The 15866-nt window shown below is 36.5% G+C and overlaps 1 non-coding gene across 1 annotated transcript; it reads left to right on the top strand.

Moving 5' to 3' along the window:
* The first annotated feature begins 5340 nt into the window (after positions 1-5340).
* On the top strand, positions 5341-5447 carry LOC146940555 (small nucleolar RNA R71). Its single transcript, XR_015033802.1, has one exon. It is a non-coding gene; the product is annotated as a small nucleolar RNA R71 (small nucleolar RNA).
* The last annotated feature ends 10419 nt before the right edge of the window (positions 5448-15866 follow it).

Genomic DNA, 15866 nt, shown 5'->3' with positions numbered 1-15866 from the left:
GAAGTTAAAGAACAAATTCAATCCTACGATCATTCACCTTGTGGAATAACAATCAATGCAAAGGTACTAGAGAATATTTATAACTTTTAGGGACAATCGAGTTTGAAGTTACTCACATGTTTCAAAGTTTGGTCCCTTTTTCATCATTCATTTCATCCTTTTTTTTTTTTTTTTTCATACATCAATTTTTTTGAAATGTATTTTTGCCTTTTGCATGACAATTCTTTTTCTTTTTGTTCTCTTATTCTCTAGTACCCCCACCCCAAACTTAATTGGTTGCAAATTCCAATAGCAACCCCAAACTTAATTTTAAGCAACATTCTACAATGCCTAACTCAGAAAAACAATAAGGGACAAGTCCTAGAAGTCTCTAAGTTTGTAATGTAGTTTGTCACCGAACAAAAAGTTCTAATCCTACCGGCTCAAAGTGGCTAAGAAAAGGATAAAGTTTAACAATTATAGTCAGGGTAGGCTTCAAAAGGCTCACAGGACCAAGCACTTTTGCCTCAGTGTGTAATTAACAAAGACCAATCAATAATAGAGAAACAATGCAAGTTCTAGAAATGTAGTTGCATGGAAAACTAAGCTAAATATAAGTAAATTGAAAAACAAAATATGGCAATGAACCTTATGGCTGAGATTTCTGGGAGTATGTGACTACCTAGCAACGCCGTACACTTCGCCTTTGAAAACCAAGTCACTCCTCCTTTTGAACTTTTGGAATACCACTTGAACAACTATTTGTTATCAAACTGTAAAAAGTCAACTAAACAAACAAATTCATCAATAATAAACAAGTGCAGGAATAATTACATAAACGGGGGGAATAAAACCGAGTTAAACTTAATTAAAAGCAATAAAAATTGTTTGAACATAAAATTAAAGTTACATAACCAAAGTGCTGAAACAAAAAAACAGAAAAAATAAAAATAGGTGGGCCATCAGTAGCCCACTCAATCCTGCATCTGGTCCTCCGGAATCCAAGTGTTGGGGTCCTCCTCTGCATAGGTATCCTCCCCAAAGTGCTGCCTAGACTGAGCTCCACCAGCAGCAAAGTCAGCTCGGATCTCCTGCTCTCTATCCTGAGCTCGACCTCTGGTGACATCAAAGTAGTGGTCCATAGCCTCCTCGGACCCATCAAAGCGCTCGAAAGACCCAGTCATCTTCCTCCTGTTGAGGCAGACCGCCTCAGTGAACTCCTGACCAAACCTCGGACGGTTCCAATACTCCTGATCTGACACCTCATTCATCCAGTTGGCATGGCCGAACATGTAGTCCAGCATCATAGGATGAATAGGTGCATAGGCACCCTGCTGGCTGCTCCCCTCTCCAGCAAAAGTCTGACTCTGAGGTGGTGGCGGTGGCTGTTGTGGTGGTGGCGGCTGTGGCTGTCCTGCTGCTGCTGCCTCGGCACCCATGATAGTCTGCATGCGGTCATGATAATCCTTGACAAAGCCATCCATGTAAGTGTCGGTGATGGGCTTCATCATTGCTGCACTCAAATCATTAGCAAACAAATCGCACTCCTCCTCCTCACAAAGCCAATTGATAAGGCTCAAATGAGGGAGTGCCTTCTTGGTACCTGAAGCAAACATATAGATATTGTCGGCAATTAACTCACCAACATTGATGGGTGTACCATCAAGAATAGCAGACAGCGTCAACAAGCGGGGCAGCGGAATCTCTGAAGTACAAGAGGTGCCCTCAATAGTTTGCACCACAAAAGATGCCCACGCCTTTGCATGGGGCTTGAAGTCAGCCCTCAACAGCATATGTGACCCTCCATGCCACTTAGCACCTTCAACACAAATCTGCATTAGCAACTCCTCCCACCTTTCATCATCCCAATTCTTGCACTCCTCCATCCTCCTCTTGACATCACAAATCTCCGGTGGCACAATCTCCAGCAACTGATTAATCCTTTCCGGGCTATAGTCTATCTCCTTCCCCCTCACATAGGACACATACTTCCTCCCCATATACCTAGCATTAGAATAGAATTCTATCCCAATGGTTTTGTTGGCCTGCTCGAAAATCATACTAACAAGGGACTCCCACCCTCTCTCAGTGATCACTTGATGGAACTCAGGGTTGGAGATGAGTTTGGTGAAATCAAAACCTCTCTCCGGGATCACCCTATAGCCTCGGATGTCCTTGAAACGGTCACGGGCAGCAGTATTATAAAACCGGTGGTTGATGGACGGTGGGGGTGCGGTGTTAGGGCTAGGTTTGACAGGTTGTTTTCGTTTGGGGGCTATTTTGGCCTTTTTGGCTGGTTGGGATGTGGCTTGGGACTTGCCTTTGTTGCGGGTCTCAACCATGGTTAGGGTTAGGATTTAGAGAAGAAACAAAACTGGATATTAGGGTTAGGGTTAAGATGGAGATAATGGGTTTGGTTGTTTGTTGGTGATGATGAAGGTGTATGGTAATGGTTTGGTGATTAGAAGATGAAAAGATGAAGATTTTTGGTAGAAAAGGGTTAGAAAATCGTAGGTTAGGGTTCTGGGAAAATTTTGGCAGAGTTTGGCTACTTTTGGAAGTGAATGGAATGAAAATCGTGTTGGATATATTTATAGGCTGGGAAAATCGTGCCACGTTTTGCCAAAAACGTGTCACGATTTTGTTTTGTAACGGTTAAATTTTTGAAACTGCTACAATCGTGTCACGTTTGGGCTAAACGTGTCACGATTTTTCATTCTTGAAAATTTTCTTGCCCAGAAATCGTGTCACGTTTTGGCCAACGTGTCACGATTTCCAATTGTCGAATTGCACCAATTTGAGACTTAGAAAAATTTTTAGGTGCCAAAATTCGTGTCACGATTTCAGCATCGTGACACGTTTTCTGGAAATGTCGAATGGCACCCTTTTTTTACTTAGAAAAATTTCTGAGAGGAGCTTCAGAGGGGGCAAATCGTGTCACGTTTGGCCCAAAACGTGTCACGATTTGCACAGTATTGGAAAACAACAAATTTTCTTCCTCTGTTCGTTTCAGCAAAAAATCTTTTTGTATTTTTGAATATTTGAAAGCAATAAAAAGGAAATAAAAAATACTACCTGAAATCTAAATGTGGGTTGCCTCCCACCAAGCGCTTCTTTACCGTCACTAGCTTGACTCATGACCATCCCTAAGGATTAGTTGATGTGGCTCCCTCTTCATTGTTTTGGAGTCCTCCTTCACGGTACCGTTTCAGCTTTTGTTCCTTACCCTTGAAAGTTCCTTGTGCACCAGACTTCTTGATGTCTATAGCTTCATCAACAGGCTTGTTTCTTGCCATCCCTTCGTCACAGTACCTCCTAATTCTTTCCAAAGTATCAGAGAGAGTTGAATGCATACACCATCGAAAAGCAGCCGGCCCATTACGCATCCCATAGGGAATCCTTCTATAAGCCAATTTACCACCTGGACCAGTGGTAGTAGTCTTTATTTCATTTTTACCAGTTGTCAATCCCCCATACTTGTTGTCACGGATGTCTCCTGATGATTGTTGGTGCATCTGTTCTTTGCTTACTTCCAGTTGCTTAACACCCTCTATCTTTCCAAAATCTTCAATCACTTCTTGTCTATCTATAGATTCCACACTTTCCACCTCCGTAGATTGAATAGATTGAGATTCAAGTGTTTTATCTTCCACAGTTTCTTCCACAACATCAATCCGGTAACACTTGGGATTCTCATCTTGGTGTTTCATTGCCTCAAAGATATTGAAGACTACCTGCTCCTTATGGAATCTCAACATTAGCTCTCCACGTTCAACATCAATCAAAGCACGACCAGTTGCAAGGAAAGGTCTTCCTAGAATGAGTGGCATGTCTTCATCTTCAGCCATATCTAGGACCACAAAATCTGCTGGGAACACCAAGTCATTAACCTTGACTAGCACATCTTCAAATATACCGACAGGATAAGAGATTGACCGATCAGCTAAAGTAATGGTCATTCTTGTTGGTTTTGGTTCCCCACACTTAAGCTTCTTCATCATTGAAAGTGGCATCAGATTTATACTTGCTCCCAAGTCACATAAAGCTCTTCCAATGTCTACCGGTCCAATTGAACAAGGGATAGTAAAAGCACCAGGATCCTTCAGCTTAGGTGGCAACTTCTTTTGAAGAATAGCACTACAATTTTCAGAAAGTGCTATGTTCTCATCATCCTTAGGCTTCCTTCTTTTGGTTAACAAGTCTTTCATGAACTTAGCATACAACGGCATTTGATCAAGAGCTTCACCGAGAGGAATATTCACCTGAAGTTGTGAGAAAAGTTGCATGAACTTCTTGAATTGGCCTTCATCCTTTTCTTTCTTCTTCGAAAGGTGAGGGTATGGAAGCTTCACATATGATGGAATAACCTGTGGTTTGTCTCCATCTTTCAAAATTTGACTCTTCGACTTCCTCAAGATTGAATCTTCATCAATTAATTTCTCACTTTTTTCTCCCTCTATTTTTTTCTTCCTTTCGTTTTCAACTACTCCATGATCATTTTCTTTTTCAACTACACCCTCATCATTCTTTTCAACTACATCATTCTCCTCCTCCTCAACTACTTCATCAACCTTCTTTGGAGCTTTTGGAACTAAAGGTGTCAAAACCTTTTTGCTCCTCAGCTCAATAGCATTACAAGACTCATTCTTAGGGTTATCTTTAGTGTTACCTGAGAATCCGCCTTTGTTTTGTTCAGCCAACTGCTTAGCTAATTGCCCCAGTTGAGTTTCAAGCATCTTCCTAGAAGCTTCATTGTTCTTTCTTTCAGCTTCTTGACTCTTCTTCATCTCTTCAAAGTTGCCTTGAGTCATCTTCATGAAATTCATCATAGTTTCTTCAAGAGCTGATGGCTTCCTTTGTTGTTGTTGAGGAGGAGTAAGCATTTGAGAATTTAAAGCATTGTTATTTGAGTAGCTTAGATTTGGATGCTTATTAATGCCTGAATTGTAGTATTGATTCTGCCTTTGATAACCTCCCATGAAGTTAGCTTCTTCACTTGATCCTTCCGGAACACATTCACCGTTTGGATGTTCTTCACCACATAAGTCACATTTGATTGCAGCCACTTGTTGTTGCTTATGAGCCAAAGTGAAGCCTTGAAACTCCTTAGTTAGAGCTTCGATTTGTTTGTTCATAGCTGCTTGGTTAGCAAGGATAGCAGTTTGTTCACTCACCCCAAACACTCCTCTTTCTTTCTTTTTAGCTTGATCACGATACTCATTGCCAGCCATGTTTTCAATTAGAGCTTGAACTTCATGATCAGTTTTACTTTTGAGACTACCTCCCGCGGAAGCATCTAAGAACATTCGAGTGTTTGGTGTTACCCCCTCAGTGAAGATTTGGAGGTATTGCTTCTCGGTGAACTCATGATTAGGGCATCTCTTGAGAAGCAAATTGAATCGCTCCCAAGCATCGTACAATGATTCACCTTCTCCTTGCTTGAAGTTAGAGATCTCCATCTTCTTGTCCCAATACTTAGACATAGGGAAGTATTTCTCCAAGAACTTCAGCTCTAACTCTTCCCATGTTTGGACAGTCCCGTTTGGAATTGTTAGCAACCAATCTTTTGCTCTTCCCGTCAAGGTGAAAGGAAATAGCCTTAGCTTCTTTTGTGCTTCAGTCACGGTGGCTGGTTGCACACAAAACTCACAGGTTTCAGCAAAACGGCTCAAGTGTTCATGAGGACTCATAGCTTCAGTCCCATCGAATTGCTTGTCCCTCAAACCATTGAGGACAGTTGTCTTGATGTCGAACGCTACGGGGTTAGCTGGTTGAAAAGTGTGGGTCAGTTGACCGCGATGAGTGGCTAACCCGTAGTCTCCAAGCTTAGGTCTTGGTGGTACAACTCCTTCTCCTTCCATAGTTGCAGATTTAGGAGAAGAGATTGTTTCAGATTCACTTGAGAATTGCTCCGGTACTTGTTCTCGAACACCCGGTGGAACGGATTGAGCTAACCTTTGCGATCGGACAGCTTTCCGAAGTGCTCTAGCAGTTCTTTCAATCTCCGGATCGTACTCTAGGTCGTCAGAGCTCTGTTTACCTCGCATAAACAGCAAAATACCTTAGTAGCACTGCACAACGCAAAGTAATCAAGTGAATATGAAAACAGAAAAATAAAAATTAAAAACAGAAAATTAAATTGCAAAAACCCTAAACTATAACGTAATTGCCTTGTTGAAATAATTCAACAGTCCCCGGCAACGGCGCCAAAAACTTGATAGAAGTTTGGCAAGTGCACCAAATACTATCGAAGTAGTAAAAATATCGTTCCCACGAGGACTGTTTTTAATCTCAATAATTCAACTACGTTGTATTTTAGGATGTATAAAGGTTATTTTGATTTGCCACTAGGCAGTAGATTGGTTTGATTTCATAAAAAATAATTGCTAAAAATAAATTGGTTTTCAAGAATAAGAGAGAGATGAGTTTAGGTCTTTCGAATCATCTATGTTCCCCTAATTGTTATGTTGCACCTATTCGTATGAATGATCTTCTAATCCCACGATAGTTAACAAAATAGTCCTAATCAATCCCTTGAGTTAGGACCCTCTCCTTAAACTACAGCCCCTAATCCCTTAGGTGGTCTAATAATCTTTGAAGGTTTAAAGCACGTTAACCTAACATCACTAATAAACGATTATCCATTCCTAGACTAACCATGTTTATTAGAACAATTCAATAGGTCTAAGTAGAAAGCTATGGTCAGTAGTCATTCATTCTCACAAAATCATATTTATATTTGATCAGGATATAAAAAGCATTAAGAACAATTGAATTGAATAAAGACTAGAATATCATTCACAATAAATAGAGTTTCACAACATAATATCTCAATTAGGGTTACAACGAATCATCTCAGACCTAACCTCTAATGGATTTAGCTACTCATAATAATGTTTACAAATAACATAATCATTAGAGGTAATAAAACATACACAAAGTGGTTGGAAGATGAAGAAATCGTCCTCCTGGTCCTCCTTGTAGTTGTAAAATCGCACTTGGCTCTCTAGAATTCGTAACCCTTGTTTTTGGAATAGACTTCAGCATAAATAGGCACAGAATATCGCCCAAATCGTGTCACGTTTTAAGTGAATCGTGACACGTTTTTACCTTCTGGAGCAAGAAACTGAATTAGGGTTTCACCAAATCGTGTCACGTTTTACCAATCGTGACACGTTTTCCTAATGTCGAAACAAGGCTTCTTGTGCTTCCCAAATCGTGTCACGTTTGTACCAAATCGTGACACGTTTTATTTCTTTGCGTTTCCTTCAGTTTTTCTGCTCTTTTTGCTGCATAAGTCTTCTGTGAACTCCTTTTTGTGATGAAAATACATATAAAATTACGTAATGACAAGGTGTCATCAGAGGTCTTGGCATTCGAACGGCTAGGGAGGCTAACACTTGCCTCTTAGGTAAACTGGTTTGGGACTTGATTCAAAAAAATAATAAACTCTGGTTAAATCTCTTCTCGGATAGATACACAGCTGGACCGTCTTTATTTCATGCTACCGTCAACAACAACAGCTCTTCTACGTGGTCTTCTATCATCCGGGCAAAAAACATTTTGAAAAATGGTTTTATTCAGGTTCCGGTTCTTCTTCGTTTTGGTTCAGCTGTTGGAATGATTTTGGTTTTCTAGGGTCTCTGGTTCTTATTATCGACATCCACGACATTCATCTCATGGTCAAAGATGTTCTTACCATTAATGGGCAGCGGTCTCTGTCGCTTTACACAACTCTTCCCCAGGCAGTAGCGGATTTCGTCGACAACATCAACATCAGATTCAATGATACAGTTGATGATGCTTTTGTTTGGCCTCTTAATAGAAATGGAGTTTATTCCACCAAAAGCGGTTACAATTGGCTTCTATCTTTATCCGGAACAGACACCGCAATCAACTCGCCTCTTTCTTGGTCTTGGATTTGGCGACTTAAAATTCCGAAAAAATACAAGTATCTCGTTTGGCTAGCTTGTCACAATTCTGTTCCCACTCTATCGCTGCTTCACCATAGAAATATTGCTCCTTCGTCAATCTGTTCTCGTTGTGAAATGCATGAAGAGACATTTTTTCATTGCATCCGTGACTGCAGGTTTTTGAGGGCCATCTGGCTTCGTTTAGGCTTCAACGATCCAACCTTCTTTACTTCTGATTGTGTGGTGGATTGGCTTAAGGAAGGATTGAAGGGATCTCAGGCTGTCATGTTCTCCGCAGGGTTTGTGGTGGGCGTGGAGAAGCCGCAATTCTATGTGCTTTAACAATGAAACAATGTCTCTTAACCTTCTGTCTTCATACGTTCAGAATTCCGTAGTAGACATCATTTCGAGCTTTTCCCCTTCCACTCCGGCTGTTTCTATTGAAAAGCATATCAGGTGGAATAACAATAATTTCGACTGTGCTATCCTCAATGTTGATGGGAGTTGTTTTGACAACCCGATTCGAGCAGGTTTTGGCGGCCTAATTCGAAATAGCGCAGGCTCTTTTCTATCAGGCTTCTCAGGCTTCCTGCCTTCCACCTCAGACATTCTTCAAGCTGAGCTTACTGCTATTTTCCATGGTCTTTCTATGGCTAAGGAGATGGAGATAGTTGAGTTAGTTTGTTACTCGGATTCCCTCCTATCCATCAATCTTATCGTCGGCAACACTCCCAGGTTCCATGTTTACGCGGTTCTCATCCAAGAGATTAAAGTGCTTCTTTCTCAAGCCAACTATGCGCTTTACCACACTCTCCGTGAAGGCAATCAATACGCAGATTCACTTGCGAAGCGAGGAGCCAGTTCAGACGTTGATTTCAACCTCCACCAGACCCCCCTGATGACTTGCTTCCTTTGCTGAGGAATGATGCTTTTGGAACTTGGTTCCTGAGATCCTAGTTTTTTTGCTTCTGCTTTCCTGTTTTCTTTTCTGTTTTTTGCCTTTGTAACCAAAAAAAAAATACACATGAAATCTGCAATGAACACAGTACAAATACTATTTATAACATTTCAAAAACCGTAAATGCATGTGGTTATATGATATATACTTGATAATAACAGTTTTCGTTTCTTTCAAAATAAAATAAAATAATAGTTTTCGTTTGATATCTTTAAACTTTTTAAATCAATGGAATGATATTTTATTGTTCATCCCGTGATACATAACATTAATACAAGGATTTGGGTTCGAACCCCGAAAATACTACTTATTCACTTTATAAAAAAGAATTTTAAACCATTAGATTACTTGACAAAAAAAAAAAAAATTACGTAACTTTCAATAAACAAATTATATGATGATACTGCTAATATGCACTCTAACACACTCTTTGTAAAAAACACTTTAGTTACTATTTAGAACCTTTATTATAAAATTTATCAAATATATATAAAAATCTTTGTTTTTAGTATTGATCAATTAATCTAATACTATATCCACACTCTCAAGTCAAAAGAAACTTTTGAACGTATATTCTCTTTCAATGCTTCGCATCCATCTTTCTCAACCATGTGATTGATTGTCATTGAAATACCCTCATATTGCCGGTCTGTTGCATTTGCATCTCCTCAGCACCCTTCCAATTTCTCCATATGTTACAACATTTCTATTGTCGGTTGAGCAAATGTTTTCGTAGAGTATCTTGATACATTAGTAGGTAACTTTGCATGAATAAACTTCCAGAAAATGAAGGAATGTGATGGAGGGATGGAGTTGCAGCAAATATTCTCAGCCCAGTTTATTAGATTAACCTGTGGCTTGAGATGCAAGTAAGCCAGCTTTGTTGATAAGCTGCCATTTGTAGAATGTTTCAAAACAAATTGACCTGAAGTTCTTATAAAGGAATACAAATTTTCTAATTTGATAAACCACTACAAAAGCCATTAGAAATCATTCACTTTGAATTAAAATCTTTATAAACATATATATATGGAGGGATATTAAGCAGATTGATAAATGGGGATCCAACTAATTATCAGTCTAATATGGAATGTCAGATCCATTTCCTATGAGCTTAATTGTTTTAATTCTCACCATATCCCCATAGTTATTCTCGCCATACCAAATTGATAGTTGAATATGATTGGAAATTGAAACTTGACACCTAAGAAATCCGATCCTACAGGGCTTTGGTTACTTATCATTCGAAATAAGCATTTTCCAATAGAGATGTAGCATGGATGGTTAATTAACTTATCTATATGACCTAATACCTAGGCCACTTATCATTCGAATTAAGCTTTCATATCATCCTACAGGGCTTTGATCACTGTCATTCGAATTAAGTATTTTCTCACCTGTAACTCTGGTAGTGCTTCAAGAGATTGAAATCAGGCTGTGTCCTGTGTCCACATAACACAATTAAGAGAAACAGTTTCAGTTTTAGAGTTCAAGTGATTTTATATTTTGTTTAAATGTTGTATCTTTGTTGGAGGGATAGATAAGGAAGTACATAGAGATATAAATTTGTTGTTACAGATGGTTGATTACCCTTATCCTGTGTACATGGAAATCTCTCAAGATTTGATAATCATAATTTTTCTCCCATGAGTTCGTCACACGTGTCAGAAGTGGAATCAATTGCATCAGTAACAGTGGATTTCCCCAATAATTGTTGTTCAAGCGATGAATGGGCAGTTGCTGTATTTGTGGCCTTGGAGGAAATTGATGAAGGCTTTCTCGTCAGAGAAAACCATTTTGACAATACCAAAATTGAAAGTGTGATACTCATAACAGTATGTTATGTAAAGGATTTTACTATAAAACAGTCGAGTTAACGCTGCCTATCTATAAAGAATTAAGCTTAATTTTGTAAAGAAGACAAAATAACCTATTTTGAGTATAATAGCCTATATTTAGACTAAAAGAATTCAAATGCCTATTTGTTTTGAATTTTGGGTCTGAATTCTTGGTACCTAAATTGGATGATGTTCTGTAAAGCAAGTCTTGAAATGTTATTGATTTATGTAGTCCTTAAAGTTTCAATTCATTGCTAATGGATTCTATGACATTTCAATCTTAACATGTTTACCACTATCTTTTGTTACAGGCAAAAATGTTTCACAATATTAGACAAGAACTAAGTTTAAGCATGCTAATTTTGATGTCGATTATGGTAGCAGCAGCTACAAATGGAACATATAGTAATTTTGTTGATGTTTTTGGGATGAAAATGAGTTAAGTCTTAAAGTGAAAACTTGTTCTAACATAAGGCTCTTTGTGAAATAGAAGGGTTGGTTTGTTGGTATTGTATTTGTAAATCCCACATCGACTAGTCTGCAAGTAAAAGTAAGCTTTGTAACATTATAAAACGAAATGACTTGTTTAGTGTCAACTCACCGAGCCGTGTGGTTATCCTGCTCATATTCCCTCCAGTTTTCAGCTTTTCTGGGTTATAGAGTTAATTGCCTTGACTATAAGAGTTAATTGCCTTGACAACATATCTAATAGTGTTATGATGAAAGAGCTCTATAATATCAGTTCATTTATTGTAACAAAAAAATTCGAGTTCAATATTTCAATTAAAGTATTTTATTTTTCATTTATTGATTTTTCATAGTTGAACAAGATTTTTATTTTTATGTTTTCTATTAACTTTTAAATTTTGATACTTAAAAGGTTTAAATATGTAAAAGGTCACCGTAAGTTGGTTTGTTTTGTTAACCATGATGATGTGTCATATAATTGTGGGATGATGTGTCATATAAGAGTATAAAAGAGAATTGTTTAGCGGTTATATAAATATCATTTTATTAACTCACCAAAATCTTCACAGCTTCTCAAAACCCAGAATGCAATTACCAAATGGATCCAAACCTATAAATCAAAACAAAGTGAAAAAATAAAGATCAAAAAATCAAAATATGGAAGAAAAAAAAGTTTGAACTTCAAAGAAGGGAAGAAGCCACGAATGTGAAATAAACCCAGAAGAAAAAGAAATGAAATATTGAACTTTTTTCTATCTAGAAGAATTTAGTTGACCACATATGTTACAACATTTCTATTGTAGGTTGAGCAAAGGTTTTAGTAGAGTATCTTGATAGATTGTTTTGCTAGTATATTTGATCAACTCTGGGATATTTGTTCATATTTGACATATGAAGAACCCAATTTTTTTTTTTTTTATGTTGAACAATGTATTGTTTAAATTTAAGTCAGATTAATTTTTGTCAAAAAAAAAAAAAAGTCATATTAATTTGATTGGTTGTTTAAGAAAAGCCAAATGTTTTATTTTAAAATAAAGTATAAGTTTTTTGGCCGCTTATGTCTATGGAACAAAATCCTTGTTTTCAAAAGATAACATTAGTCTGTTGTAACCTTGTAATCCATAATTTGTTCCAGCGTTGTTGCTTAGCATGTTCAATTGTGCTCATAATAAAAGTTAACTCGTCAACAAAAGTATATTATTTCTCCCAACATTCATTGCAAAACAATTGACAATAGCATATCCATCAGTGTTAGCAATAATCCACCAAATTTCAGGACACTTCCAAAGAACCTCAACAATGTTAGCTTTGAAGGACATGCAGACCCTCAACAATAATCAACAAAAGCATTCATTTTATTTCTACCCACAGTTCGTTGCATTATTTTTCATTACACGAAATCTTAAAAATACTCTTCTTGCTCTCTGTGGACATGAGAAACTGAAGGGTTGGGTTGGTATTGTATTTGTATAGCCCACATCGACTAGTCCACAGTAAATGTAAGCTTGTTTACGTTATAAAAGGGAAGGACTATTCTGTTGCAAATCAAGGAGACATGTGATGTGATGATATATATCATATTTCCTTGCATTTGCCATCCTTCGTCTTTGTATGTTGCTGTGTAAGCAAAACTGTACAAAAATGAGAGGTTGGCAAAAGTGAGGAGATATGACTCTATAATATTAGTTTAAATTTTTATTTTTAATAATTAATTAATTGTTATGAATAGTATAGTATAATAAGTAGATTTCCATTTAACTATTGGGTTATTTAGACATATTATTAATCAAGTCAAACTGTTATACCCATACCCGTGATTACCCGCACGAACCAAACCCAATTTGACGGGTTTTCCCCGTTTTGACTGGGTTTGGGTATAACCTGATTTCAAAACAAGGGTATGGGACGGGTAACGTGTATATAGGTACCCACCCCGAACCCATACCCAAACCTGTCCCGAATGTAGAAAATTACTAATTTATGTTGATACGTCATGTTATCTTGTTTGATAATTGCCGTGTTATAAAAACTATCATTGATATTTAAAGGAGCAACTAAATCAACCGGTCTAACAAATGTTAAAGTGGACATATTGCTGGATAATGCATTACAACATTTCTTAAGGGAACGAAAAAAAAAACTTCTATTTTTTATTGAAAAAAATTATTCAATGCGGGGACGGGGCGGGGATACCCGTACCCGTTGGGAACGGATATGAGGTTCAATTACTTCTCTCTATTATTGTTCTTATTTCAACAGTTTCATAAGACACTATCTCTAACTAATTGAAGTATGCAATTCTTCTTTATCTATCATTTTTTGTAAATAAGTTTTACTTTTTATATCGATGATTATAGGTTAAACTTTACAATTCCATCATGAAATTTTTATGTGTCTCTGGTATGTGCTTCAAGAAATTGAAATCATGTGCACCGTCCACTTTTCCTTTCTTCTTCATCCTTTCGATAGAATTATGAGTTCTTGAATGTTCAATAGTTTGAGTATTTTCATTTGTTGCATGACGAAAAAGCAGGTCCTGACTTGATAATTCTTATCCGCACATATCTTTTATATTTTCGTCACACATCTCTCGTCCACTGATTGATCCAACAACAGAAATCCTAACCATTTAGTAAATCATTTAAGGATTGAATATCATCACGCAATCTTCTATATTTCTTATGCAAGTAAAATTGCAGAAGAGTAAGCAATGCACAAAAAAACTATACTTGATGGGTCTGTCAAATATGATATTCCATTAGCTGTATATGTTGCTTTTTTATATATAAAAAATGAACAAGCAATTAAATATGCTTAAATAGATTATTAGTTAAGATCAAGAGTTTGTTGCCTCTCAGTATTCCAAAGCACAAATAAAACTTTGTAATTTTGTTGCCGTTGATGTTTTTGGGATCAAAATGAATGAAAGTCTTTAAGTGAAAATTTGTTGTGTGGATTAGTGATGCAAGAGCATCTCGTGGAAGGATATAAAGGCCTTAAATGTGGATCCTACAACTTTCAAAATGCTTTGTTCTTGACAAACTAATTACAAAATGTCTTTAAGTAATGCTTTGCTTTGTTCTGTTTTAGAGAAAAGGAAATCAATTAAGAATTATTAGAAACAAAAGAATGTGAGAAGGGTTGGTTGGTACTGTATTTTCAGTGCCCACATCGACTAGTCCAAAGGTAAACTATGTTTTTTAACGTTATAAAAATAAATCCTCTCAAAAAAAAAAACGTTATAAAAATAAATGATTTGTTGACGATTTATCACGAAGCCTATTTAGTCATTTGTATCTCATCAGTCGGCTCTATTATCATTTATTAATCTTGTTATATAATAGGCGACCGAATAAATGAAAATGGAGAGATTGAAGAGATATGATGATTACTGATGAAGTATATCATTTATTAATCTTGTTATATAATAGGCGACCGAATAAATGAAAATGGAGAGATTGAAGAGATATGATGATTACTGATGAAGTATATCATTTATTAATCTTGTTATATAATAGGCGACCGAATAAATGAAAATGGAGAGATTGAAGAGATATGATGATTACTGATGAAGTATATTCAACATAATTTTGCACAATTTTATTAAAAAATACAAAAAATAACATAAAAATAGGGATTAAAAATAATGATTGAAAATTTTATAAGGAGTAAAAGTTAAAGGAAAATTTTATAGGAACTAAAGTTGTTATATTTATAAGAAAAACATATTTAACTCAAAATTTGATGTGATATGAGCTGATCGATGTGGTTTGCATATGGATACTAAAGCTTTGTTTGTGAGTTTTGAGCGGAAGGAAATGAAATGCTAAGGAGGGAAGGGGAAGGGAGGGGAGGGGGAAATGAGGAAAAACTTTTCCCTTATTGGAAGTTAGGAAACCAACAAGAATGAGAAAATGAGGGCCTATGTGATAATTTTACCATTTTTTTTTCTTCTTAAAATCAATAATTTGTGTTATACTTTATAATTATTATAATTTTTTTTACCAATCTTATAAAAAAATTTGAAAACATTTTTTAAACTAGTGATACAATAATGATAAATTAATTTCACTGTATATACAAAAATTATATTTCATTTTATTTCATAATTATTATTTTTGGGTACAAATTTCATTAATAATTTAAAAAAAATGATAAAAGAATTGGAATTTTGAATTATTGTGAGAATAAAATTGTCAATTTGTATGTTTATAACCCCCAAAATCCATCATATGGGAAACTATAAAATTGGACCAAATAAGCTCTTTAAAACCCTTCAAAATCTTTCCTTGTTTTTTTGTAAGGGTTTATTTCCTCACAAGTCTTTCCTTCATTTCCCCTCCAACACCTAACTCCCAAACAAACAGATGGTCAATAGTAAAGTCAAACAACTGGATCTTTCCTGATTAACTGTTTTGGATTTGAGCTATTGTACAGTGTCACTGACGATTCACTTCCCCATGATATTGATGGCTTATCATCATTGGAGAGACTAATTCTATCCGGTAACAATTTTATACGCCTACCCCCTCACGGTGGCATTTAGGGTGGGTGAATCAAAGAGTTTCCCACTATGGGAAAGTTAATTTTGACCCTTAGATCAAGTAAAAACACATTTTTATCATGGACTCTCAACACTATATCTAACCACTCATCTTCTACAACAACTTTCCCGTTTCCCCCACCACCTCACCAGACCTTCTCTTTCCA

The sequence above is a fragment of the Medicago sativa genome, chromosome 3, assembly GCF_051527215.1.
Source record: "Medicago sativa cultivar Bolivia chromosome 3, Bolivia_mono, whole genome shotgun sequence".
NCBI lineage: Eukaryota > Viridiplantae > Streptophyta > Magnoliopsida > Fabales > Fabaceae > Medicago > Medicago sativa.
This window is presented reverse-complemented; position numbering and strand designations above follow the sequence as displayed.